General features: G+C 37.3%; 1 pseudogene; it reads left to right on the plus strand.

Annotated features, from left to right (window-relative positions):
- The first annotated feature begins 1,140 nt into the window (after window positions 1-1,140).
- LOC137246632 (peroxiredoxin-6-like) lies at window positions 1,141-2,670 on the plus strand (annotated as a pseudogene).
- The last annotated feature ends 24,735 nt before the right edge of the window (window positions 2,671-27,405 follow it).

Raw genomic sequence — 27,405 nt, forward strand, 5'->3', positions numbered from 1 at the left:
ATTTATTATCACTACTAATATACTACCAAAGATACTTCTCTACGACAACTTAAGTCCAACAGCTTAAGTGTAACGCTAAATCTACGAAGAATTCTCTCGTATGAACAAACGTCAAAATCGTTCATAAGTCTCCAAGTCGAGAGAAGGGCGACCAACAACTTTAGTTTGACTTACTTAAAACATTTACAGAAAAGTATGTTGGGAATGTTCCGCATATAGTCCATCAGCCCAATTCGAAGAAAAGTCAGTGCGAATTTTTCCCTTCTCCCTGACCTCCTATTCCGAACAAAGAAGAAGCGGAAACCGGTTATGGAAGGAAAGTCAGGAGGGGGCTTGTTAAATTAAAGGGAATGCCTCAAAATAGTTAGAGAAAATTGGTTCTTTTAAGCAAGAGCACATATTTGAAGAAACTTGTGCGAAAATATATCCATTCTTCCACAATATTCTTGAATTTATGTCGAAAAGCATACCATAAGCTACGGAAGAGCTCGTGGTATATTTAATGCAGCCATCCAGGAATTACGAAAAAAAAAAATTTCTAAGGAATAAATTTCGGCATATGACTACAGGCGAATTAGACTCGACTTGGCCGCCAAAAACAAATTATTTTGCTGATTGGAAGCAGGCAACTCCGGTGGATTTGGTGTTACCCCTCCCTCTTCTTCTTTGTACGCTTCTCTGTTAATGCCGCTGTGTCACCAATTTATTACTTATTTCAGTGCATACCACATGAAATACAATACTGTGCATGATTCATATTTTACCTCTTAACTTCAAACAAATCCGCAACAATAATTAAACGTTCCTATTTTCTAAACAAAAAAAGAAATGCACAACGAAATTTCAATTAACCAAACATCTGACTTCGTAATTCCTATACCGCAATGATTGTTCTCCCTACGAGAAGAAAGTCTGAGGCATGCTGTAATGGGGGAGGGTGGCGGAAGTTTTGATAGCAGTCATGGCGAACGCCCTTAGCTCCAGTGAGCTCCGGGTTGTATATTGGAAGCGCCACATATAACTGAATAAATGCAGCAAATGCATCTTCAACAGCAACCAGCACGAGCATCAATGCTTATACAAGATCAACATTTGCTATACATAAATTTTAGTTAAAACATACAATAAAAGCATACAAAAATGCGTTTGGGAGCAATTGTGCCAAGGTTCAAAGCTGAGACCACCCAGGGGCCAATTAGCATCTACGACTGGCAGGGAAGCTCCTGGGTTATGCTATTCTCATATCCATCCGACTTTACATCCGTTTGCACCACCGAGCTGGGCCGTATTGCGGGTCATCAACCAGGTTGCAAAACGTAATGTGAAGTGTTTGGCTCACTCAGTGGACGAACTGAAGTCGCATGTTGACTGGGTGAACGATACCAAATCGTAATGTTTGGATATTCCCTTATCCCATCATTTCTGATCCACAGCATGTTTTTAGCTGTGCTCTTTGGTATGTTACCTGTGTCCGCATGGTTTGTTGTTGTGGATCATCACTAGCAGGCCGTGCATTAATATTTGTTCTACGGTGTTGCAATTTTTGTTGTTGGTGCGTTTGATGAGACTTTGCAGCAGCGGCAGCATTTCTCATTCCTTCAAATATCTGCATTAAAAGCACATTGGGAGGCAAGTAAGCTATTTTTACCTCAACCAAAACTCGACACTCCGGACAACGCAGCTCTTGGCGACTGGAAACGATCACCTCCAACAATTTACGACAAAACGTAGGTTGGCAGGAAAGCACCTTAGAGGAAGTATCCAAACGTTCCAGGCACACTGAGCACTCAAGAAAATCATTTAACGTATGCTCATTCATATTTATTCGGTCTGACATTTTTTTTTAATATGAAATATGATACTATATTTTTTAAAATAAAACTACTTTGTTCAATACGATATAGAGCACCATATTGCCACAATGATGTTCTTATTGGATAAAATTCGTCATCTATTATTAAGTCAAGCATATTTTGGACACAATTTCACAATAGGCCTAATATATCGCAATGCATTCCATTGCAGTATTAAATACATATCAATTGCACTAATGCTCCCAAAATAAGTTTCGTTGGTGGGTTATTTGCTGTTTGCGTTTGACACCTGGCCTGTTCATTCCCGCTGCCGCATGCGTATGCACCTTACGATTTTGAATCAACTGATTTACATTTTAAAAAGGGAGATTGAGTACCATTAAAACGAAAAGTGGACTCTAATTCGTATGTGGGTCAACTTAATAATGGGAATGGCGCCATTTCGGAAAGCACTTTCCCAATCAATCATGTATAAGTTATTGTACCATTGCCAACACCTCTATGTATTGCGTTGTATGATGTTAAAATGCCACCGGAGCAAGAGAAGGATCCAGAGATTGGCAAAACTATACGTGCGCTATATATCGTCGGTCACGACCACAACGTACCCCTATCGATGTTCTATCCGATGTCGACGGGCAGAAATGTTGATAAGATTCTACGTTGCATTAACTCTTTGCAATTGACTGACAAGCTGAAGGTTGTGGCCACACCTGCCAATCGGACGCCTGGTAGCAAAGAGATGACTTTACCCACTGTAACTGACGAGGAAGCAAATCAACTGTTCCCGAAAGGTTTGCATAAAGTTACTATGCCTTCCGGCGTAAATCATGTTACAACCACAGAAAATTACTAAATCAGTCTTCTAATCATTTTACTTACATCACACCAAACGTTTGCATCGATAATTCTCTTGTTGGTGATAAATTAATCACTCCAGTGCCGTTTCATGGCATTAACCGCAATTTCTTAATTAATTGGTGATATAATATTCACTCCAGTGCCGTTTCATAGCATAAAATGCTATTTGTTAATTAATTCTACAGCTGGTATAAGAACAGCTAGTGTTTTGCCTGAACCTGTCTTAGCAGCTCCGTACTCGACCACGCGTAAAACGAAAAGAATGAAGCAAACGGTGCCATGAATCGAACGATCGATTTACCGTTTGCTTCAATTCAAAGCAATGTACATACATTTGTGCGTATGAATGTTCATTTTTTTGTCTGGTATATAATACCAGTGCGCGGACTGTCTATAAAGGGAATGTTGGTAAACGATGAATGAAAAGAGTAGTGGTAGTGGGAGATTTTTCTCTCCAAGAAAACATCTCACGGAAATAACACTTTCAAGAGAAACATGTAAACAAAACCAAAACTGTAATGCGAATTTGTATATACAAAGCTTATGCCTTAGGATACTCACTATTTCCTGAAATACACAAACAACAATTTACGAAACGTCTAATTACAACAGTGGTTTCCAAAGTACCAAAATCCTGCCACAAAATAACCGATTTCGGCATGTTTTCGTTTAATTAAAACTTTTTATTTTCGTTCAAAATTAGTCACAACAAAAAATGATGAAAATAGCGAAGCAAAATTTTTTCTGCGTACTCTTTTGCTACACAGGGCAGTATGGCACGCGCCATTCACAAACAAATTTATATTTTGTTTGAATTTGTTCACAAATTTTTCAAAATTGACTGATTTGGTCAGTATCACCGCCTTATGTTAGTTGAGTGGGCTCGGCAATTAAATACTTAAAAATGATCGCAGTATTCGGTTTCAAAGCGAAAACACTGAAATATTGGTAGCCTTCGGGCCTTAGTAGTAGAAAATAAAAATGGGTCAGAAAAGTTAGTAAATCTAACAATGCGGTAAGGTCCGTGCACTGACGGTCCATATACTTATACCAACTTATGTATATATATTTGCTTATTTTTTTAGTGCTGCGTCAAATGACGCACGCTGGTACCGAATACCCGCAAAAGAAACAAATTCGGGATCGGTTTTTTTTGACCCATACTGACGCCTCGGGCAGAACCAAATAATTGCTAACGCACAACATAACGGCCAACACAAAAAAAAAAAATTATGCTCTCATTTAAAAAAAAAAAAATTTTTTTTTCTTTAATTTTTTGATTTTTTTTGCCTGCGGTACTGCCTGTTTTTTTTGGCTGGGGGGCAGGACTTGTTGTTTTTTCAACAACAAACATCACAAACAGTCAGTATAAGGGCTCGGTACAAAAACAATCCGAGTCCCGAAATTAAAGAATCCCGACAAGACAAAATCCCGAAATGGGAAAAGTGAACTGTTTCTACCGGCCTAGTGTGCTACTGCCCCAGTGACCTAGTTTTTTTTTCAAGGGCAAGCAAATACATATATGTATATATATACTCGCACACCACAAATTCACCATACCAGCTGTCAGCTAACCAAGAAATACACGACAGAGTTGCATGGTACATTTAGCATAATGGTACGTGCAGATAGAACGCGTCGTGAAGAACGCATCGCCAATCTGCATGTAAGCACCGGCAGTTGGTACATTTTCCAATTTACTTACGATGTTCGCTATTCGGCATGAGCTGTCGCACAAAATTAAATCAATACCGTCGTCAGCCTCTACGGTTCGTTTTAAACTCGGTTTATTCATACATTTTAACGTACGTTTGTTAATAAAACGCCACGCGTATCACGAAAACAAGTAATTTTGCGCGGGTGGCTTGGAATCACGTGCGCTCCAACCCCCCACACACCGCAATCTTGCTGGTTGTGTTGAAATATCTGAGCTGCTCGAAATCACAGCACTATTTTGCAAAACCGCTCTCGTCACTCCACGTCATTTGACTAGTCATTTTACGGTGATAGGTTATATTCTTAGTCACATTTGCATGGGCGTGGATAAGTTTTGTGACCAAGTGTTTTGTAGGGTAATAATATAATACACAACTGACGAAATATATGCGCTGCAGCGAAAACGCGCATCACCCAACCAGCCTCACGGCCACTCGCCCTGGCACATCCATAAAATGCCGCAGTCGCCCTAAGAGCGACACGACACGTTATACGCTGGAACGGAGACCTCGGCCTCTTCGTCCAGCCCAGAAAAACCTCAAAACCTTCCAGTCTGGAACGGAGACCTCTGCCTCTTCGTCCAACCAACAAAAGAAAACCGCAAATCTGGAATGGAGACCTCGGCCTCTCCATCCGGAACGACAAAAAAAAACCAAACAATAACAAAAAATGGTGCCACTCTGGAACGGAGACCTCGGCCTCTTCGTCCAGCCTTACTGGCCATCGACAATACACATATTACATTCTGAATTTCTATATTTAAGAATTATGTATAATTCAATGGCAAGAAATATTCACTTCACTGTTCATAACCGCTAATTCTTTCATCTTAGCTCAGGTGGCATGCTAAGCAAGTCGAAAGGAATTCCCGGCCATTTTGCGTCGCAGACGAACTCTTCATTTAGATTAAGTTTAGTGTGTAAGTCTTATAATAATTTTTCTCGTTTCAGCGGAGGTCATTGGCAGAAAACGATGTTGCGTATCGCAAGGGGGGCCGGCATGTTTAGGCAGGATGCCTAACTTTTCCGCATCTGATTGCGACCCCCCCAATGCAACTCTGCAAATCGATACTCGATACTCGAATTAATTTATAACCACCCACACCATCACCCTCATGCATGTGCATGCATGTACATGCACGTGTATGTGTGCTTTTTGTCAGCACTCATGCATATGCATGTCGGGGTTGATGTGTGGGTGCCTTTCCCCTCCAAAACGGAGGATTTTGCGGGTCAACGGTTGTAGCTTGCTATACAACCGGCCTCTTTGATTTCAACAGCCAACCAGCACGCATCTGCCGCCAACGATCTCCACTGTTTTCCAGAATATATTCAGGTAATATTGTAACCAGGTTATATATATATTCACATAATAAATTACATCCATTATAACGAGAAATCTCGTCTACTTTCTTATTTCTCTATTTCCACACGCATATTCCCACTGAGATCGACCCGGTGCGCCCACCTCTCCAGGATTAGACGCACACCGGCCGAACAGTAATATATCGTGTATATACATGTGTGTCGACATTCGGTATATATACGACAGTTCAGAAGTAAGATTGAACTACGCCTACGAACGGTGCGAAAATTTGTGAAATTATTAATTTAAAATATTAATAAAATGCATAACTGCAACAAGCGTTATCAAAACTAAATAACAAAACGGGTATAATTGTGAAAACGCGTGAAATAGAAAGTTTCAGTGTCAAACGTTTTAACACGAAACATAACCACACATTTTGTGAGACTCCGGCAAATTTTAGGGCTCCAGCGACATACGCTTTGTAGCTGCGCTCAACGGCAAAATTCGAATTGGTTGTTTTGCAATTCGTGCATACATACATCAATTGTCGCATCCCTTTGTATTTTCGTTTTATATTTGGTTTGTGTTTCATTATACGCATTCGCTAACGTTTCAAAAACCGTGTCTATATCTATCTCGTACTCGCACGTGTGTCATTACTAATCGCTCGTACATTTGTGTTGTCGTGTATACAAATAACATCGAATAAAGCAATCAAAACAAAATGTCGAAAATAAATATCACTTTAAAAGAATTGCGAAAAAAATGCAAGGACGCTGGTTTGCCAACTTCTGGCACGAAAAACCAACTCCTGCAACGTTTAAATACAAATGAAGAAAATAATCTTAGCGAATATGAAAGTGAAGCAGACGAAGTCACTATGGTAGAACGTATATCTGCGCTCGAGAAAACTATTGAGCGCCTAGTAAATAAACAACCAACGACAAATGTAAATGCGCGAGTGAATACGCGTACGCAAAATTTCGAGCCGACAATATCGTCATCACCTGTTACACCCGTGTATACGTGTAATACAAATATGCAACCAACAACAACAACAACGTATGTAAGTGGCAATTTCATGCCGCAGTGGCAGAGGGCAGAGATACCAACTGCACCTTTCCAACAAATTCCAATTGGAAGCAATGTTTTTCATGCAAATAGTGTTCCAATCCCATTGTATTCCGAATATTCTTCTTATAAGATCAAAGATATTGTTGAGCTATTACCTGATTATAACCCAACAAGCGAAACATCTTTAAATTCAATACAATTCGTTAAACGTGTTGAAATGCTGAAAAATGCCTATAATTGGCAAGAAAGTGCCATAATTTTTGCTGTGCAACAAAAAATGCGTGGTGCCGCAAAATTATGGATCGATTCACTACAGTGCGCGTTTGTAAATTGGCCACAGTTTGTAAACAAATTCTTAACAGATTTTCCGTGTACGATTAATGAAGCGGATTCGCATATAAAACTCTCGCGAACAAAACGTCACCAAAACGAATCGCCGGTTGAATACTTTTATAAAATGTTAGCACTCGGAAATAAAGGTGGGTTAACAGAATCTAGTATTGCGCGACACATTATAAATGGTGTAAATGATAACGATCTTAAACGCAAAATATCGAACGAATATACGCGGTGTCAAGATTTGTTGAAGGACATAATGAGTTACAATGTTTATAACGACGTACAACAAAGTGCATATAAACCAAAAAATAAGTTATTCCACAACAAAATCGCAACCAGTAGTTGTGAAAGAATGCGTTGATTCGTCTAACAATAAACAAATCCCGCGTGCAACAAATAATCTAAAGTGCTATAATTGTGCTAAATTCGGTCACTTAGCTATTAATTGTACAGAGCCGCAGAAAAAACAAAGGTGTTCAAAGTGTCAGCGCACGACACATAGAAGTGAAGAGTGTCCGGTCCAAAAGAAAGATATCGTAAACACAATAGAAGCTCCGGTTGTTTATAAAAATGTTAAAAAAAATAACGACGGTATCGTGAAGAATATAAGCGTAAATGGTCATGCCACAAATGGTTTCGTCGACCCAGGTAGTACCCGTACGCTAGTACGAAAAACATTTGCTAACCGTATAGGAACACTCAAAAACGTAATAACAGTGCTACGAGGTTTTGGTGGTGGAGAATACATTTCCACTTGCGTAATGAATGTATTGTTAAATATTGATGATCACGCATTTGAAGCAAATCTAGTGGTTATTAGTGACGAGCTAATTTCGGAAAAGGTACTCCTCGGGAAGGATGTACTGTGCGGTTCGAGTACGCGTTTAATAATTGAAAACGATGAATGTCGTATCGAGCAAGTTCGTAACATAACTAGTCCACACGGGTTAAATGAAAAAGAGAATCAACAATTCGAAAACGTACTAAACGAGTACAGAGGAGTGTTTGCAAGTAATATCGAAAATATTGGAAAATGCGGGGTTTCAAAAATGAAAATTGTTCTAAAGAATGATACGCCGATTCAGTTAAAACCATATCGAGTTCCGTTTGCTAAACGTCCGATAATATCGCAAATAATTTCGGAGTTGTTAGAAAATAATATAATTCGTCCGAGCGAATCTTCGTTTTCGTCTCCAGTTATTTTAGTGGAGAAAAAGAACAAAGAGCATAGACTCTGCATAGATTACCGTTGCCTTAACAAAAACACAGTGAAACAACCATTCCCCATTACGAACATGGAGGAACAGTTTGCGCAACTCGCGGGTAACCGGTATTTTAGTACTCTCGACCTCCGTATGGGCTATCATCAGATAGAAATCGATGAGCCGTCAAAACAATATACCGCGTTCGTAACGTCAGATGGACACTTCGAGTTTAACCGTATGCCTTTCGGTCTCGTAAACGCGCCGGCGACTTTCCAGTCTATAATGAAAAAAATCGCGGATAAAATGAATTCGGGCGAAGTTGTAATTTATTTAGACGACATCGTAATACCAAGTAAAACTGTATGTCAAGGACTGCTACGTTTAGAGCGGTTCCTAAAACTCTTAAAAGAAGCAGGACTTACACTACGCCCTGATAAGTGTAAGTTCCTGGCAACAGAGATTGAGTACCTTGGACAAGGCATTAACGAGAACGGCATTACACCGGGACTACATAAGGTCAACGCCATAAAGAATTTTCAACGGCCTACCAATGTAACGGAGGTAAGAAGATTTTTAGCTCTCACGGGTTTCTTTCGAAAATTCGTAAAGAACTATTCAATTTTATCGAAACCACTCTGCATTTTACTAACTAAAAATAATCAGGACAAATTTATTTGGGGTTCTGAGCAACAGCATGCTTTCGAAACATTAATTTCCCTACTAACGAATGAACCAATCCTTGTGTTATATGACTACAATGCCCAACATGAAGTACATACCGACGCAAGTAGTGTTGGGTTAGCAGGTGTACTTCTACAATCAACCGATGGGGGTGAATTGCGGCCCGTATTTTATTATAGTCGTCATTGCACCGATACCGAAACTCGATACCACAGCTACGAGCTCGAAGTTCTCGCTGTTGTGGAAACACTACAACGTTTTCGCATATACCTACTAGGAAAACCATTTCGTCTTGTAACAGACTGCTTTGCAATCGCGCAAGTAAAGCAGAATAAAGAACTTAAGTCCAAAATAGCACGCTGGTGGCTAAAACTACTCGAGTACGATTTTGAATGCGTACATCGTCAAGGTAGTAGGTTACAACATGTTGATGCATTGAGCCGAATGCCTGACCAACCTGCTAGGGAAGTTGAGCCAGCTGGATTCGTATTGAACGTAAATATTGACATGAATGATTGGCTCCTTACGATGCAAATGCAGGACGAAAAACTACGACAACACATAAATAATTTAAATGGTACAGTAAAGTCATCGCAAACACAAGCACTAAATCAGAATATCAACTCCGTAACAACCGTTTGTATAGAAAACAACCTGGTGGTGCAAAATTTGTTGTACCCAAAGGCGTATGCTGGCGCATTGTTCAATTATGCCATTATCAGACAGGTCATCCCGCTCTTGAAAAAACGCTCGAACGCATTCAACAGACGTACTGGTTTCCAAATATGAGAAGGTACGTAAAGAGCTATATAGCTGCTTGTATAAAATGCTGCTATCAAAGACAACGTACTGACAAAAGCGAAGGCAGCCTCTATATCGACGCTATTAAGCCAATTCCGTTCTATCGTATTCATATAGATCACCTAGGTCCCTTTATTCGCAGCAAGCGAGGAAATAGCTACGTAATTGCTATTTCTGATGCATTTAGTAAATTTCTTGTTGTAAAGCCCGCTCGCGATACTAAAACATTGCACGTTCTTAAGTCCCTTAACGAAATGTCATCGTATTTTGGTCTTCCATCGCACATCGTAACCGATAGAGGAACATCTTTTACTTCGAAAGCCTTTGAAGATTTTTGCAATGAAAATAACATTAAACACACAAAAACTGCTGTTCGCACACCTCGTGCAAATGGTCAGGTTGAGCGCGCGAACCAATGTATTCTAACATTTCTGCGAACTACCACCGAAAATCCGAAAGACTGGGATCTGCAATTGAGAGATCTCCAATGGTCAGTTAATTCGCGTAAAAATGCTACGACAGGTTTTAGTCCAAACGAACTTGTCTTCGATTTTAAACTCCGAGACGTCGTATCTAACGAATTACTTGCCGCCATACATAGTGATATCGACGAAGAGCCATCAAAGTTGACTGCTTTAGAAAAACGCAATCAAGCCGAAGTCAACATTGTCAACGAACGTGAGAAATGGAAGAAACGTTTCAATCAACGACATAAAAAGCCAAAAATATACACCGAAGAAGACCTAGTTGTAATAGAGAATGAACCACCTTCGACGGGTGAATCAAGAAAGCTTGAGCCTAAATACCGTGGGCCATACATAGTTCGAAAAGCCCTGGGAAATGATCGCTATTTATTGGAAGACATCCCAGGTTACCAAATAACAAACAAGAAATTTTGCTCCGTTTACTCCTCCGATAAGATAAAACCTTGGTGTAGCAATAGCCCTGAACTTGAATCCGACGACGAAATCGAGGACGATTCAGGTCAGGAATAGCCGAGCTGTCACGCCTATTAAAATGCATCCCTACAAGTTCAACACTGACAACACGACTCTACCGGCGTCACTAGTAAACGAATATCTCCGAAGAGCGGTCATACGAGTACGAGCAGTGCGGTTTCATATAAAATATCATATATTAATTCATAACTCTGTAATCACAAATACCTTTGCTATAAAATGATTACTAATTATATCTACTAATTTTAACTAACATTTGAACGCTTTTATTAGTAAACGAACATCCTGGTACGTAAGTAATATATCGTGTATATACATGTGTGTCGACATTCGGTATATATACGACAAACTCTAGAATTAAAGGATATAAAACGAGAAAAAACGTTTGACGAACTTTACAAAGTTTTAATAAATATCTCAAAAAATGTTGCTTCGAAGCAAACAACTGCTGAGTGATCTACGCAAATTCGTTGAATAAATCTACTTACGTATTTTAAGCATGCTTAACGTTTAAGCCGTTAAGTTTATTTAGAAAAACGCAATATGTAGGCTACACGAGGATGGAGCGGTCGAGTAACAAACGAATGGGTTAGACAAATTCGTTCGGGGTTTTTATCGTATTTAACCCTAGAATTAAAGAATATGAAACGAGATACAACGTTTGACAACCTTTAAAAGTTTTAATAACTATGTCAAAAATTATTATTCTGAAGCCAACAACTGCTGAGTGATCTACTCAAATATGTTGAACGAAATGACTTAAGTATTTTAACCATGCTTAACCTTTAGGCCGGTAAGTTTATTTTGAAAAACGCAATATATAGACTACACGAAGACGGAGCGGTCGAGTAACCAAAACGAATGGGTTAAACAAATTCGTATGCGGTTTTTATCGTATTTAACTCTAGAATTAAAAAATATGAAACGAGATACAATGTTTGACAACCTTTAAAAGTTGTAATAACTATGTCAAAAATTATTATTCTGAGGCCAACAACTGTTGAGTGATCTACTCAAATTTGTTGAACGAACCGACATAAGTATTTTAACCTTGCTTAACCTTTAGGCCAGTAAGTTTGTTTAGAAAAACGCAATATGTAGGCTACACGAGGACGGAGCGGTCGAGTAACCAAAACGAATTGGTTAGACAAATTCGTATGCGGTTTTTATCGTATTTAACTCTAGAATTAAAAGATATGAAACGAGATACAATGTTTGACAACCTTTAAAAGTTTTAATAACTATGTCAAAAATTATTATTCTGAGGCCAACAACTGCTGAGTGATCTACTCAAATATGTTGAACGAAACGACATAAGTATTCTAACCATGCTTAACCTTTAGGCCGGTAAGTTTATTTAGAAAAACGTAATATGTAGGCTGCACGAGGACGGAGCGGTCGGGTAACCAAAACGAATGGGTTAAAAAAATTCGTACGCGGTATTTATCAGATTTGGCTCTAGAATTAAAGGATATAATACGAGAAACAACGTTTGAAACTCTTTAAAACTTTTAATAACTATATCAAAAATTATTGTTCTGAAGCCGACAACTGCTGTGTGATCTACTCGAATTTGTTGAACGAAACGACTTAAGTAGTTTAACCATGCTTAACTTTTAGGCCGGTAAGTTTATTTAGAAAAACGTAACATGTAGGCTGCACGAGGACGGAGCGTTCGAGTAACCAAAACGAATAGGTTAAACAAATTCGTAGGCGGTTTTATCATATTTAACTCTAGAATTAAAGGATATAAAACGAGAAATAACGTTTGACAATCTTTAAAAATTTTTAATAACTATCTCAAAAATTATTGTCCTGAAGCCAACAACTGCTGAGTGATCTACTCAAATTTGTTGAACCAACCGGCATAAGTATTTTAACCTTGCTTAACCTTTAGGCCGGTAAGTTTGTTTAGAAAAACGCAATATGTAGGCTACACGAGGACGGAGCGGTCGAGTAACCAAAACGAATGGGTTATACAAATTCGTACGCGGTTTTTATCGTATTTAACTCTAGAATTAAAGAATATGAAACGAGATACAATGTTTGACAACCTTTAAAGGTTTTAATTACTATGTCAAACATTATTAATCTGAAGCCAAAAACTGCTGAGTGATCTACTCAAATATGTTGAACGAAACGACTTAAGTATTTTAAGCATGCTTAACCTTTAGGCCGGTAAGTTTATTTAGAAAAACACAATATGTAGGCTACACGAGGACGGAGCGGTGGAGTAACCAAAACGAATGGGTTAAACAAATTCGTACGCAGTTTTATTATATTTAACTCTAGAATTAAAGGATATAAAACGAGAAAAAACGTTTGACGAACTTTAAAAAGTTTTAATAAATATCTCAAAAAATGTTGCTCTGAAGCAAACAACTGCTGAGTGATCTATTCAAATTCGTTGAACAAATCGACTTACGTATTTTAAGCATGCTTAACGTTTAGGCCGTTAAGTTTACTTAGAAAAACGCAATATGTAGGCTACACGAGGATGGAGCGGTCGAGTAACAAACGAATGGGTTAGACAAATTCGTAGGTGGTTTTTATCGTATTTAACTCTAGAATTAAAGGATATGAAACGAGATACAACGTTCGACAACCTTTAAACGTTTTAATAACTATGTCAAAAATTATTATTCTGAAGCCCACAACTGCTGAGTGATCTACTCAAATATGTTGAGCGAAACGAGTTAAGTATTTTAACCATGCTTAACCTTTAGATAAGTTTATTTAGAGAAACGCAATATGTAGGCTACACGAGGACAGAGCGGTCGAGTAACCAAAACGAATGGGTTAGACAAATTCGTACACGGTTTTTATCGTATTTAACTCTAGAATTAAAGAATATGAAACGAGATACAACGTTTGACAACCTTTAAAAGTTTTAATAACTATGTCAAAAATTATTATTCTGAAGCCAACAACTGCTGAAATATGTTGAACGAAACGACTTAAGTATTTTAAGCATGCTTAACCTTTAGGCCGGTAAGTTTATTTAGAAAAACACAATATGTAGGCTACACGAGGACGGAGCGGTGGAGTAACCAAAACGAATGGGTTAAACAAATTCGTACGCAGTTTTATTATATTTAACTCTAGAATTAAAGGATATAAAACGAGAAAAAACGTTTGACGAACTTTAAAAAGTTTTAATAAATATCTCAAAAAATGTTGCTCTGAAGCAAACAACTGCTGAGTGATCTACTCAAATTCGTTGAACAAATCGACTTACGTATTTTAAGCATGCTTAACGTTTAGGCCGTTAAGTTTACTTAGAAAAACGCAATATGTAGGCTACACGAGGATGGAGCGGTCGAGTAACAAACGAATGGGTTAGACAAATTCGTAGGTGGTTTTTATCGTATTTAACTCTAGAATTAAAGGATATGAAACGAGATACAACGTTCGACAACCTTTAAACGTTTTAATAACTATGTCAAAAATTATTATTCTGAAGCCCACAACTGCTGAGTGATCTACTCAAATATGTTGAACGAAACGACTTAAGTATTTTAACCATGCTTAACCTTTAGGCCGGTAAGTTTATTTAGAAAAACGCAATATGTAGGCTACACGAGGACGGAGCGGTCGAGTAACCAAAACGAATGGGTTAAACAAATTCATACGCGGTTTTTATCGTATTTAACTCTAGAATTAAAGGATATGAAACGAGATACAACGTTTGACAACCTTTAAAAGTTTTAATAACTATGTCAAAAATTATTATTCTGAAGCCAACAACTGCTGAGTGATCTACTCAAATATGTTGAACGAAACGACTTAAGTATTTTAACCATGCTTATCTTTTAGGCAAGTTTATTAAAAAAAATTGCAATATGTAGGCTACACGAGGACGGAGAGGTCGAGTAACCAAAACGAATGGGTTAAACAAATTCGTACGCAGTTTTATCATATTTAACTCTAGAATTAAAATATAAAACGAGAAACAACGTTTGACAACCTTTAAAAAGTTGTATTAACTATATCAAAAATTGAAGCTCAGAAGCAAACAACTGCTAAGTGATCTACTCAAATTTGTTGAACAAAACGACTTACGTATTTTAAGCATGCTTAACCTTTAGGCCGGTAAGTTTATTTTGAAAAACGCAATATGTAGGCTACACGAGGACGGAGCAGTCGAGTAACCAAAACGAATGGGTTAAACAAATTCGTAGGCGGTTTTATCATATTTAACTCTAGAATGAAAGGATATAAAACGTGAAATAACGTTTGACAATCTTTAAAAATTTTTAATAACTATCTCAAAAATTATTGTCCTGAAGCCAACAACTGCCTACACGAGGACGGAGCGGTCGAGTAACCAAAACGAATGGGTTGTACAAATTCGTACGCGGTTTTTATCGTATTTAACTCTAGAATTAAAGAATATGAAACGAGATACAACGTTTGACAACCTTTAAACGTTTTAATAACTATGTCAAAAATTATTAATCTGAAGCCAACAACTGCTGAGTGATCTACTCAAATATGTTGAACGAAACGACCTAAGTATTTTAAGCATGCTTAAACTTTAGGCCGGTAAGTTTATTTAGAAAAACGCAATATGTAGGCTACACGAGGACGGAGCGGTGGAGTAACCAAAACGAATGGATTAAACAAATTCGTACGCAGTTTTATCATATTTAACTCTAGAATTAAAGGATATAAAACGAGAAAAAACGTTTGACGAACTTTACAAAGTTTTAATAAATATCTCAAAAAATGTTGCTCTGAAGCAAACAACTGCTGAGTGATCTACGCAAATTCGTTGAACAAATCTACTTACGTATTTTAAGCATGCTTAACGTTTAACCCGTTAAGTTTATTTAGAAAAACGCAATATGTAGGCTACACGAGGATGGAGCGGTCGAGTAACAAACGAATGGGTTAGACAAATTCGTAGGCGGTTTTTATCGTATTTAACTCTAGAATTAAAGGATATGAAACGAGATACAACGTTTGACAACTTTTAAACGTTTTAATAACTATGTCAAAAATTATTATTCTGAAGCCAACAACTGCTGAGTGATCTACTCAAATATGTTGAACGAAACGACTTAAGTATTTCAACCATGCTTAACCTTTAGGCAAGTTTATTTACAAAAACGCAATATGTAGGCTACCCGAGGACGGAGCGGTCGAGTAACCAAAACGAATGGGTTAGACAAATGCGTTCGCGGTTTTTATCGTATTTAACTCTAGAATTAAAGAATATGAAACGAGATACAACGTTTGACAACCTTTAAAAGTTTTAATAACTATGTCAAAAATTATTATTCTGAATCCAACAACTGCTGAGTGATCTACTCAAATATGTTGAACGAAATGACTTAAGTATTTTAACCATGCTTAACCTTTAGGCCGGTAAGTTTATTTAGAAAAACGCAATATATAGACTACACGAGGACGGAGCGGTCGAGTAACCAAAACGAATGGGTTAAACAAATTCGTATGCGGTTTTTATCGTATTTAACTCTAGAATTAAAAGATATGAAACGAGATACAATGTTTGACAACCTTTAAAAGTTTTAATAACTATGTCAAAAATTATTATTCTGAGGCCAACAACTGTTGAGTGATTTACTCAAATTTGTTGAACGAACCGACATAAGTATTTTAACCTTGCTTAACCTTTAGGCCAGTAAGTTTGTTTAGAAAAACGCAATATGTAGGCTACACGAGGACGGAGCTGTCGAGTAACCAAAACGAATTGGTTAGACAAATTCGTATGCGGTTTTTATCGTATTTAACTCTAGAATTAAAAGATATGAAACGAGATACAATGTTTGACAACCTTTAAAAGTTTTAATAACTATGTCAAAAATTATTATTCTGAGGCCAACAACTGCTGAGTGATCTACTCAAATATGTTGAACGAAACGACATAAGTATTCTAACCATGCTTAACCTTTAGGCCGGTAAGTTTATTTAGAAAAACGTAATATGTAGGCTGCACGAGGACGGAGCGGTCGGGTAACCAAAACGAATGGGTTAAAAAAATTCGTACGCGGTATTTATCAGATTTAGCTCTAGAATTAAAGGATATAATACGAGAAACAACGTTTGAAACTCTTTAAAACTTTTAATAACTATATCAAAAATTATTGTTCTGAAGCCGACAACTGCTGTGTGATCTACTCAAATTTGTTGAACGAAACGACTTAAGTAGTTTAACCATGCTTAACTTTTAGGCCGGTAAGTTTGTTTAGAAAAACGCAATATGTAGGCCACACGAGGACGGAGCGGTCGAGTAACCAAAACGAATGGGTTATACAAATTCGTACGCGGTTTTTATCGTATTTAACTCTAGAATTAAAGAATATGAAACGAGATACAATGTTTGACAACCTTTAAAAGCTTTAATAACTATGTCAAAAATTATTATTCTGAAGCCAACAACTGCTGAGTGATCTACTCAAATATGTTGAACGAAACGACTTAAGTATTTTAAGCATGCTTAACCTTTAGGCCGGTAAGTTTATTTAGAAAAACACAATATGTAGGCTACACGAGGACGGAGCGGTGGAGTAACCAAAACGAATGGGTTAAACAAATTCGTACGCAGTTTTATTATATTTAACTCTAGAATTAAAGGATATAAAACGAGAAAAAACGTTTGACGAACTTTAAAAAGTTTTAATAAATATCTCAAAAAATGTTGCTCTGAAGCAAACAACTGCTGAGTGATCTACTCAAATTCGTTGAACAAATCGACTTACGTATTTTAAGCATGCTTAACGTTTAGGCCGTTAAGTTTACTTAGAAAAACGCAATATGTAGGCTACACGAGGATGGAGCGGTCGAGTAACAAACGAATGGGTTAGACAAATTCGTAGGTGGTTTTTATCGTATTTAACTCTAGAATTAAAGGATATGAAACGAGATACAACGTTCGACAACCTTTAAACGTTTTAATAACTATGTCAAAAATTATTATTCTGAAGCCCACAACTGCTGAGTGATCTACTCAAATATGTTGAACGAAACGAGTTAAGTATTTTAACCATGCTTAACCTTTAGACAAGTTTATTTAGAAAAACGCAATATGTAGGCTACACGAGGACAGAGCGGTCGAGTAACCAAAACGAATGGGTTAGACAAATTCGTACACGGTTTTTATCGTATTTAACTCTAGAATTAAAGAATATGAAACGAGATACAACGTTTGACAACCTTTAAAAGCTTTAATAACTATGTCAAAAATTATTATTCTGAAGCCAACAACTGCTGAGTGTTCTACTCAAATATGTTGAAGAAACGACTTAAGTATTTTAACCATGCTTAACCTTTAGGCCGGTAAGTTTATTTAGAAAAACGCAATATGTAGGCTACACGAGGACGGAGCGGTCGAGTAACCAAAACGAATGGGTTAAACATATTCATACGCGGTTTTTATCGTATTTAACTATAGAATTAAAGGATATGAAACGAGATACAACGTTTGACAACCTTTAAAAGTTTTAACAACTATGTTAAAAATTATTATTCTGAAGCCAACAACTGCTGAGTGATCTACTCAAATATGTTGAACGAAACGACTTAAGTATTTTAACCATGCTTATCTTTTAGGCAAGTTTATTAAAAAAAATCGCAATATGTAGGCTACACGAGGACGGAGAGGTCGAGTAACCAAAACGAATGGGTTAAACAAATTCGTACGCAGTTTTATCATATTTAACTCTAGAATTAAAATGTAAAACGAGAAACAACGTTTGACAACCTTTAAAAAGTTGTATTAACTATATCAAAAATTGAAGCTCTGAAGCAAACAACTGCTAAGTGATCTACTCAAATTTGTTGAACAAAACGACTTACGTATTTTAAGCATGCTTAACCTTTAGGCCGGTAAGTTTATTTTGAAAAACGCAATATGTAGGCTACACGAGGACGGAGCAGTCGAGTAACCAAAACGAATGGGTTAAACAAATTCGTAGGCGGTTTTATCATATTTAACTCTAGAATTAAAGGATATAAAACGTGAAATAACGTTTGACAATCTTTAAAAATTTTTAATAACTATCTCAAAAATTATTGTCCTGAAGCCAACAACTGCTGAGTGATCTACTCAAATTTGTTGAACGAACCGACATAAGTATTTTAACCTTGCTTAACCTTTAGGCCGGTAAGTTTGTTTAGAAAAACGCAGTATGTAGGCTACACGAGGACGGAGCGGTCGAGTAACCAAAACGAATGGGTTGTACAAATTCGTACGCGGTTTTTATCGTATTTAACTCTAGAATTAAAGAATATGAAACGAGATATAACGTTTGACAACCTTTAAACGTTTTAATAACTATGTCAAAAATTATTATTCTGAAGCCAACAACTGCTGAGTGATCTACTCAAATATGTTGAACGAAACGACTTAAGTATTTTAACCATGCTTAACCTTTAGGTAAGTTTATTTAGAAAAACGCAATATGTAGGCTACACGAGGACGGAGCGGTCGAGTAACCAAAATGAATGGGTTAGACAAATTCGTACGCGGTATTTATCGTATTTAGCTCTAGAACTAAAGAATATGAAACGAGGTACAACGTTTGATAACCTTTAAAAGTTTTAATAACTATGTCAAAAATTATTATTCTGAAGCCAACAGCTGCTGAGTGATCTACTCAAATATGTTGAAGAAACGACTTAAGCATTTTAACCATGCTTAACCTTTAGGCCGGTAAGTTTATTTAGAAAAACGCAATATGTAGGCTACACGAGGACGGAGCGGTCGAGTAACCAAAACGAATGGGTTAAACAAATTCGTACGCGGTTTTTATCGTATTTAACTCTAGAATTAAAGGATATGAAACGAGGTACAACGTTTGATAACCTTTAAAAGTTTTAATAACTATGTCAAAAATTATTATTCTGAAGCCAACAACTGCTGAGTGATCTACTCAAATATGTTGAAGAAACGACTTAAGCATTTTAACCATGCTTAACCTTTAGGCCGGTAAGTTTATTTAGAAAAACGCAATATGTAGGCTACACGAGGATGGAGCGGTCGAGTAACAAACGAATGGGTTAGAAAAATTCTTCGGTGGTTTTTATCGTATTTAACTCTAGAATTAAAGGATATGAAACGAGATACAACGTTTGACAACCTTTAAACGTTTTAATAACTATGTCAAAAATTATTATTCTGAAGCCAACAACTGCTGAGTGATCTACTCAAATATGTTGAACGAAACGACTTAAGTATTTTAACCATGCTTAACTTTTAGGCCGGTAAGTTTATTTAGAAAAACGCAATTGTAGGCTACACGAGGACGGAGCGGTCGAGTAACCAAAACAAATGGATTAAACAATACGTAACTCTAGAATTAAAGGATATAAAACGAGAAACAACGTTTGACACCCTTTAAAAACTTTTAATAACTATATCAAAAATTATTGTTCTGAATCCAACAACTGCTGAGTGATCTACTCAAATTTGTTGAACGAACCGACATAAGTATTTTAACCTTGCTTAACCTTTAGGCCGATAAGTTTGTTTAGAAAAACGCAATATGTAGGCCACACGAGGACGGAGCGGTCGAGTAACCAAAACGAATTGGTTAGACAAATTCGTACGCGGTTTTTATCGTATTTAACTCTAGAATTAAAGAATATGAAACGAGATACAACGTTTGACAACCTTTAAACATTTTAATAACTATGTCAAAAATTATTAATCTGAAGCCAACAACTGCTGAGTGATCTACTCAAATATGTTGAACGAAACGACTTAAGTATTTTAAGCATGCTTAAACTTTAGGCCGGTAAGTTTATTTAGAAAAACGCAATATGTAGGCTACACGAGGAAGGAGCGGTGGAGTAACCAAAACGAATGGGTTAAACAAATTCGTACGCAGTTTTATCATATTTAACTCTAGAATTAAAGGATATAAAACGAGAAAAAATGTTTGACGAACTTTAAAAAGTTTTAATAAATATCTCAAAAAATGTTGCTCTGAAGCAAACAACTGCTGAGTGATCTACGCAAATTCGTTGAACAAATCGACTTACGTATTTTAAGCATGCTTAACGTTTAAGCCGTTAAGTTTATTTAGAAAAACGCAATATGTAGGCTACACGAGGATGGAGCGGTCGAGTAACAAACGAATGGGTTAGACAAATTCGTAGGCGGTTTTTATCGTATTTAACTCTAGAATTAAAGGATATGAAACGAGATACAGCGTTTGACAACTTTTAAACGTTTTAATAACTATGTCAAAAATTATTATTCTGAAGCCAACAACTGCTGAGTGATCTACTCAAATATGTTGAACGAAACGACTTAAGTATTTTAACCATGCTTAACCTTTAGGCAAGTTTATTTAGAAAAACGCAATATGTAGGCTACCCGAGGACGGAGCGGTCGAGTAACCAAAACGAATGGGTTAGACAAATTCGTTCGCGGTTTTTATCGTATTTAACTCTAGAATCAAAGAATATGAAACGAGATACAACGTTTGACAACCTTTAAAAGTTTTAATAACTATGTCAAAAATTATTATTCTGAAGCCAACAAATGACTTAAGTATTTTAACCATGCTTAACCTTTAGGCCGGTAAGTTTATTTAGAAAAACGCAATATATAGACTACACGAGGACGGAGCGGTCGAGTAACCAAAACGAATGGGTTAAACAAATTCGTACGCGGTTTTTATCGTATTTAACTCTAGAATTAAAGGATATGAAACGAGATACAATGTTTGACAACCTTTAAAAGTTTTAATAACTATGTCAAAAATTATTATTCTGAGGCCAACAACTGTTGAGTGATCTACTCAAATTTGTTGAACGAACCGACATAAGTATTTTAACCTTGCTTAACCTTTAGGCCAGTAAGTTTGTTTAAAAAAACGCAATATGTAGGCTACACGAGGACGGAGCGGTCGAGTAACCAAAACGAATGGGTTATACAAATTCGTACGCGGTTTTTATCGTATTTAACTCTAGAATTAAAGGATATGAAACGAGATACAACGTTCGACACCCTTTAAACGTTTTAATAACTATGTCAAAAATTATTATTCTGAAGCCCACAACTGCTGAGTGATCTACTCAAATATGTTGAACGAAACGAGTTAAGTATTTCAACCATGCTTAACCTTTAGACAAGTTTATTTAGAAAAACGCAATATGTAGGCTACACGAGGACAGAGCGGTCGAGTAACCAAAACGAATGGGTTAGACAAATTCGTACACGGTTTTTATCGTATTTAACTCTAGAATTAAAGAATATGAAACGAGATACAACGTTTGACAACCTTTAAAAGCTTTAATAACTATGTCAAAAATTATTATTCTGAAGCCAACAACTGCTGAGTGTTCTACTCAAATATGTTGAAGAAACGACTTAAGTATTTTAACCATGCTTAACCTTTAGGCCGGTAAGTTTATTTAGAAAAACGCAATATGTAGGCTACACGAGGACGGAGCGGTCGAGTAACCAAAACGAATGGGTTAAGCAAATTCATACGCGGTTTTTATCGTATTTACCTCTAGAATTAAAGGATATGAAACGAGATACAACGTTTGACAACCTTTAAAAGTTTTAATAACTATGTCAAAAATTATTATTCTGAAGCCAACAACTGCTGAGTGATCTACTCAAATATGTTGAACAAAACGACTTAAGTATTTTAACCATGCTTATCTTTTAGGCAAGTTTATTAAAAAAAAATGCAATATGTAGGCTACACGAGGACGGAGAGGTCGAGTAACCAAAACGAATGGGTTAAACAAATTCGAACGCAGTTTTATCATATTTAACTCTAGAATTAAAATATAAAACGAGAAACAACGTTTGACAACCTTTAAAAAGTTTTATTAACTATATCAAAAATTGAAGCTCTGAAGCAAACAACTGCTAAGTGATCTACTCAAATTTGTTGAACAAAACGAGTTACGTATTTTAAGCATGCTTAACCTTTAGGCCGGTAAGTTTATTTTGAAAAACGCAATATGTAGGCTACACGAGGACGGAGCAGTCGAGTAACCAAAACGAATGGGTTAAACAAATTCGTAGGCGGTTTTATCATATTTAACTCTAGAATTAAAGGATATAAAACGTGAAATAACGTTTGACAACCTTTAAAAAGTTTTATTAACTATATCAAAAATTGAAGCTCTGAAGCAAATAACTGCTAAGTGTTCTACTCAAATTTGTTGAACAAAACGAGTTACGTATTTTAAGCATGCTTAACCTTTAGGCCGGTAAGTTTATTTTGAAAAACGCAATATGTAGGCTACACGAGGACGGAGCAGTCGAGTAACCAAAACGAATGGGTTAAACAAATTCGTAGGCGGTTTTATCATATTTAACTCTAGAATTAAAGGATATAAAACGTGAAATAACGTTTGACAATCTTTAAAAATTTTTAATAACTATCTCAAAAATTATTATTCTGAAGCCAACAACTGCTGAGTGTTCTACTCAAATTTGTTGAACGAAACGACATAAGTATTCTAACCATGCTTAACCTTTAGGCCGGTAAGTTTATTTAGAAAAACGTAATATGTAGGCTGCACGAGGACGGAGCGGTCGGGTAACCAAAACGAATGGGTTAAAAAAATTCGTACGCGGTATTTATCAGATTTAGCTCTAGAATTAAAGGATATAATACGAGAAACAACGTTTGAAACTCTTTAAAACTTTTAATAACTATATCAAAAATCATTGTTCTGAAGCCGACAACTGCTGTGTGATCTACTCAAATTTGTTGAACGAAACGACTTAAGTAGTTTAACCATGCTTAACTTTTAGGCCGGTAAGTTTATTTAGAAAAACGTAATATGTAGGCTGCACGAGGACGGAGCGTTCGAGTAACCAAAACGAATAGGTTAAACAAATTCGTAGGCGGTTTTATCATATTTAACTCTAGAATTAAAGGATATAAAACGAGAAATAACGTTTGACAATCTTAAAAAATTTTTAATAACTATCTCAAAAATTATTGTCCTGAAGCCAACAACTGCTGAGTGATCTACTCAAATTCGTTGAACAAATCGACTTACGTATTTTAAGCATGCTTAACGTTTAGGCCATTAAGTTTTTTTAGAAACACGCAATATGTAGGCTACACGAGGATGGAGCGGTCGAGTAACAAACGAATGGGTTAGACAAATTCGTAGGTGGTTTTTATCGTATTTAACTCTAGAATTAAAGGATATGGAACGAGATACAACGTTTGACAACCTTTAAAAGTTTTAATAACTATGTCAAAAATTATTATTCTGAAGCAAACAACTGCTGAGTGATCTACTCAAATATGTTGAACGAAACGACTTAAGTATTTTAACCATGCTTAACCTTTAGGCAAGTTTATTTAGAACAAGTAAGGAAGGCTAAGTTCGGGTGTAACCGAACATAACATACTCAGTTGAGAGCTATGGAGACAAAATAAGGAAAATCAATCTGGGGTAACCCTGGAATGTGGTTGTATAACATGTGTATCAAATGAAAGGTATTAAAGAGTATTTTAAGAGAGAATAGGCCATAGTTCTATGGATGAACGCCATTTAGGGATATCGCCATAAAGGTAGACCAGGGCTGACTCTAGAATTTGTTTGTACGATATGGGTATCAAATGAAAGGTGTTACTGAGCATTTTAAGAGGGAGTGGGCCTTAGGTCTATCGGTGGACGCCTTTTCGAGATGTCCCCATTAAGGTGGACCAGGGGTGATTCTATAATGTGTTTGTACGATATGGGTATCAAATGAAAGCTGTTAATGAGTATTTTGAAAAGGAGTGATCCTTAGTTCCATAGGTGGACGCCGTTTCGAGATATCGCCATAAAGGTGGACCAGGGGTGTCTCTAGAATGTGTTTGTACGATATGGGAATCAAATGAAAGGTGTTACTGAGCATTTTAAGAGGGAGTGGGCATTAGGTCTATAGGTGGACGCCTTTTCGAGATATCGCCATTAGGGTGGGCCAGGGGTGACTCTAGAATGGTTGTACGGTATGGGTATCAAACGAAAGGTGTTACTGAGCATTTTAAGAGGGAGTGGGCATGAGGTCTATAGGTGGACGCCTTTTCGAGATATCGTCATTAGGGTGGGCCAGGGGTGACTCTAGAATGTGTTTGTACGATATGTGCATCAAACGAAAGGTGTTACTGAGCATTTTAAGAGGGAGTGGGCATTAGGTCTATAGGTGGACGCCCTTTTGAGATATCGCCATTAGGGTGGGCCAGGGGTGACTCTAGAATGTTTGTACGATATGGGTATCAAACGAAAGGTGTTACTGAGCATTTTAAGAGGGAGTGGGCATTAGGTCTATAGGTGGACGCCTTTTCGAGATATCGCCATTAGGGTGGGCCAGGGGTGACTCTAGAATGTGTTTGTACGATATGGGTATCAAATGAAAGGTGGTAAGGAGTATTTTAAAAGGGAGTAATCCTTAGTTCAATAGGTGGACGCCTTTTCGAGATATCGCCATAAAGGTGGACCAAGGGTGACTCTAGAATGTTTGTACGATATGGGTATCAAACGAAAGGTGTTACTGAGCATTTTAAGAGGGAGTGGGCATTAGGTCTATAGGTGGACGCCTTTTCGAGATATCGCCATTAGGGTGGGCCAGGGTGACTCTAGAATGTGTTTGTACGATATGGGTATCAAATGAAAGGTGGTAATGAGTATTTTAAAAGGGAGTAATCCTTAGTTCTATAGGTGGACGCCTTTTCGAGATATCGCCATAAAGCTGGACCAAGGGTGACTCTAGAATGTTTGTACGGTATGGGTATCAAACGAAAGGTGTTACTGAGCATTTTAAGAGGGAGTGGGCATTAGGTCTATAGGTGGACGCCTTTTCGAGATATCGCCATTAGGGTGGGCCAGGGTGACTCTAGAATGTGTTTGTACGATATGGGTATCAAATGAAAGGTGGTAATGAGTATTTTAAAAGGGAGTAATCCTTAGTTCTATAGGTGGACGCCTTTTCGAGATATCGCCATTAGGGTGGGCCAGGTGTGACTCTAGAATGTTTGTACGATATGGGTATCAAACGAAAGGTGTTACTGAGCATTTTAAGAGGGAGTGTGCATTAGGTCTATAGGTGGACGCCTTTTCGAGATATCGCCATTAGGGTGGGACAGGGGTGACTCTAGAATGTTTGTATGATATGGGTATCAAACGAAAGGTGTTACTGAGCATTTTAAGAGGGAGTGTACATTAGGTCTATAGGGGACGCCTTTTCGAGATATCGCCATTAGGGTGGGCCAGGGGTGACTCTAGAATGTTTGTACGATATGGGTATCAAACGAAAGGCGTTACTGAGCATTTTAAGAGGGAGTGGACATTAGGTCTATAGGTGGACGCCTTTTCGAGATATCGCCATTAGGGTGGGCCAGGGTGACTCTAGAATGTGTTTGTACGATATGGGTATCAAATGAAAGGTGGTAATGAGTATTTTAAAAGGGAGTAATCCTTAGTTCTATAGGTGGACGCCTTTTCGAAATATCGCCATTAGGGTGGGCCAGGTGTGACTCTAGAATGTTTGTACGATATGGGTATCAAACGAAAGCTGTTACTGAGCATTTTAAGAGGGAGTGGGCATTAGGTCTATAGGTGGACGCCTTTTCGAGATATTGCCATTAGGGTGGGCCAGGGGTGACTCTAGAATGTTTGTACGATATGGGTATCAAACGAAAGGTGTTACTGAGCATTTTAAGAGGGAGTGGACACTAGGTCTATAGGTGGACGCCTTTTCGAGATATCGCCATTAGGGTGGGCCAGGGGTTACTCTAGAATGTTTGTACGATATGGGTATCAAACGAAAGGTGTTACTGAGCATTTTAAGAGAGAGGGGGCATTAGTTCTATAGGTGGACGCCTTTTCGAGATATCGCCATTAGGGTGGGACAGGGGTGACTCTGGTATGTTTTTGTACGATATGTATATCAAATTAAAGGTATTAATGAGGGTTTTAAAAGCGAGTGGCCCTTAGATGTATATGTGAAGGCGTTCTCGTGATATCCACCAAAATGTGGACCAGGTGATCCAGAAAATCTTCTGTCGGGTACTGCTAATTTATTTATATATGCAATACCACTAACAGTATTCCTGCCAAGATTCCAAGGGCTGTTGATTTCGCCTTGTAGAACTTTTTCATTTTCTTCTACTTAATATGGTAGGTGTCACACCCATTTTACAAAGATTTTTCCAAAGTTATATTTTGCGTCAACAAACCAATCCAGTTACCATGTTTCATCCCTTTTTTCGTAATTGGTATAGAATTATGGCATTTTTTTCATTTTTCGTAATTTTCGATATCGATAAAGTGGGCGTGGTTATGGTCAGATTTCGCCCATTTTTTATACCAAGAAAAAGTGAGCTCAGGTAAGTACGTGGGCTAAGTTTAGTAAAGATATATCGGATTTTGCTCAAGTTATTGTGTTAATGGCCGAGCGGAAGGACAGACGGTGGACTGTGTATAAAAACTGGGCGTGGCTTCCACAGATTTCGCCCATTTTCACAGAGAACAGTTACCGTCATAGAATCTATGCTCCTACCAAATTTGAGAAGGATTGGTAAATTTTTGTTCGACTTATGGCAATAAAAGTATTCTAGACAAACTAAATGAAAATGGGCGGAGCCACGCCCATTTTGAAATTTTCTTTTATTTTTGTATTTTGTTGCATCATATCATTACTGGAGT

The sequence above is a fragment of the Eurosta solidaginis genome, chromosome 3, assembly GCF_040869045.1.
Source record: "Eurosta solidaginis isolate ZX-2024a chromosome 3, ASM4086904v1, whole genome shotgun sequence".
Lineage (NCBI taxonomy): Eukaryota > Metazoa > Arthropoda > Insecta > Diptera > Tephritidae > Eurosta > Eurosta solidaginis.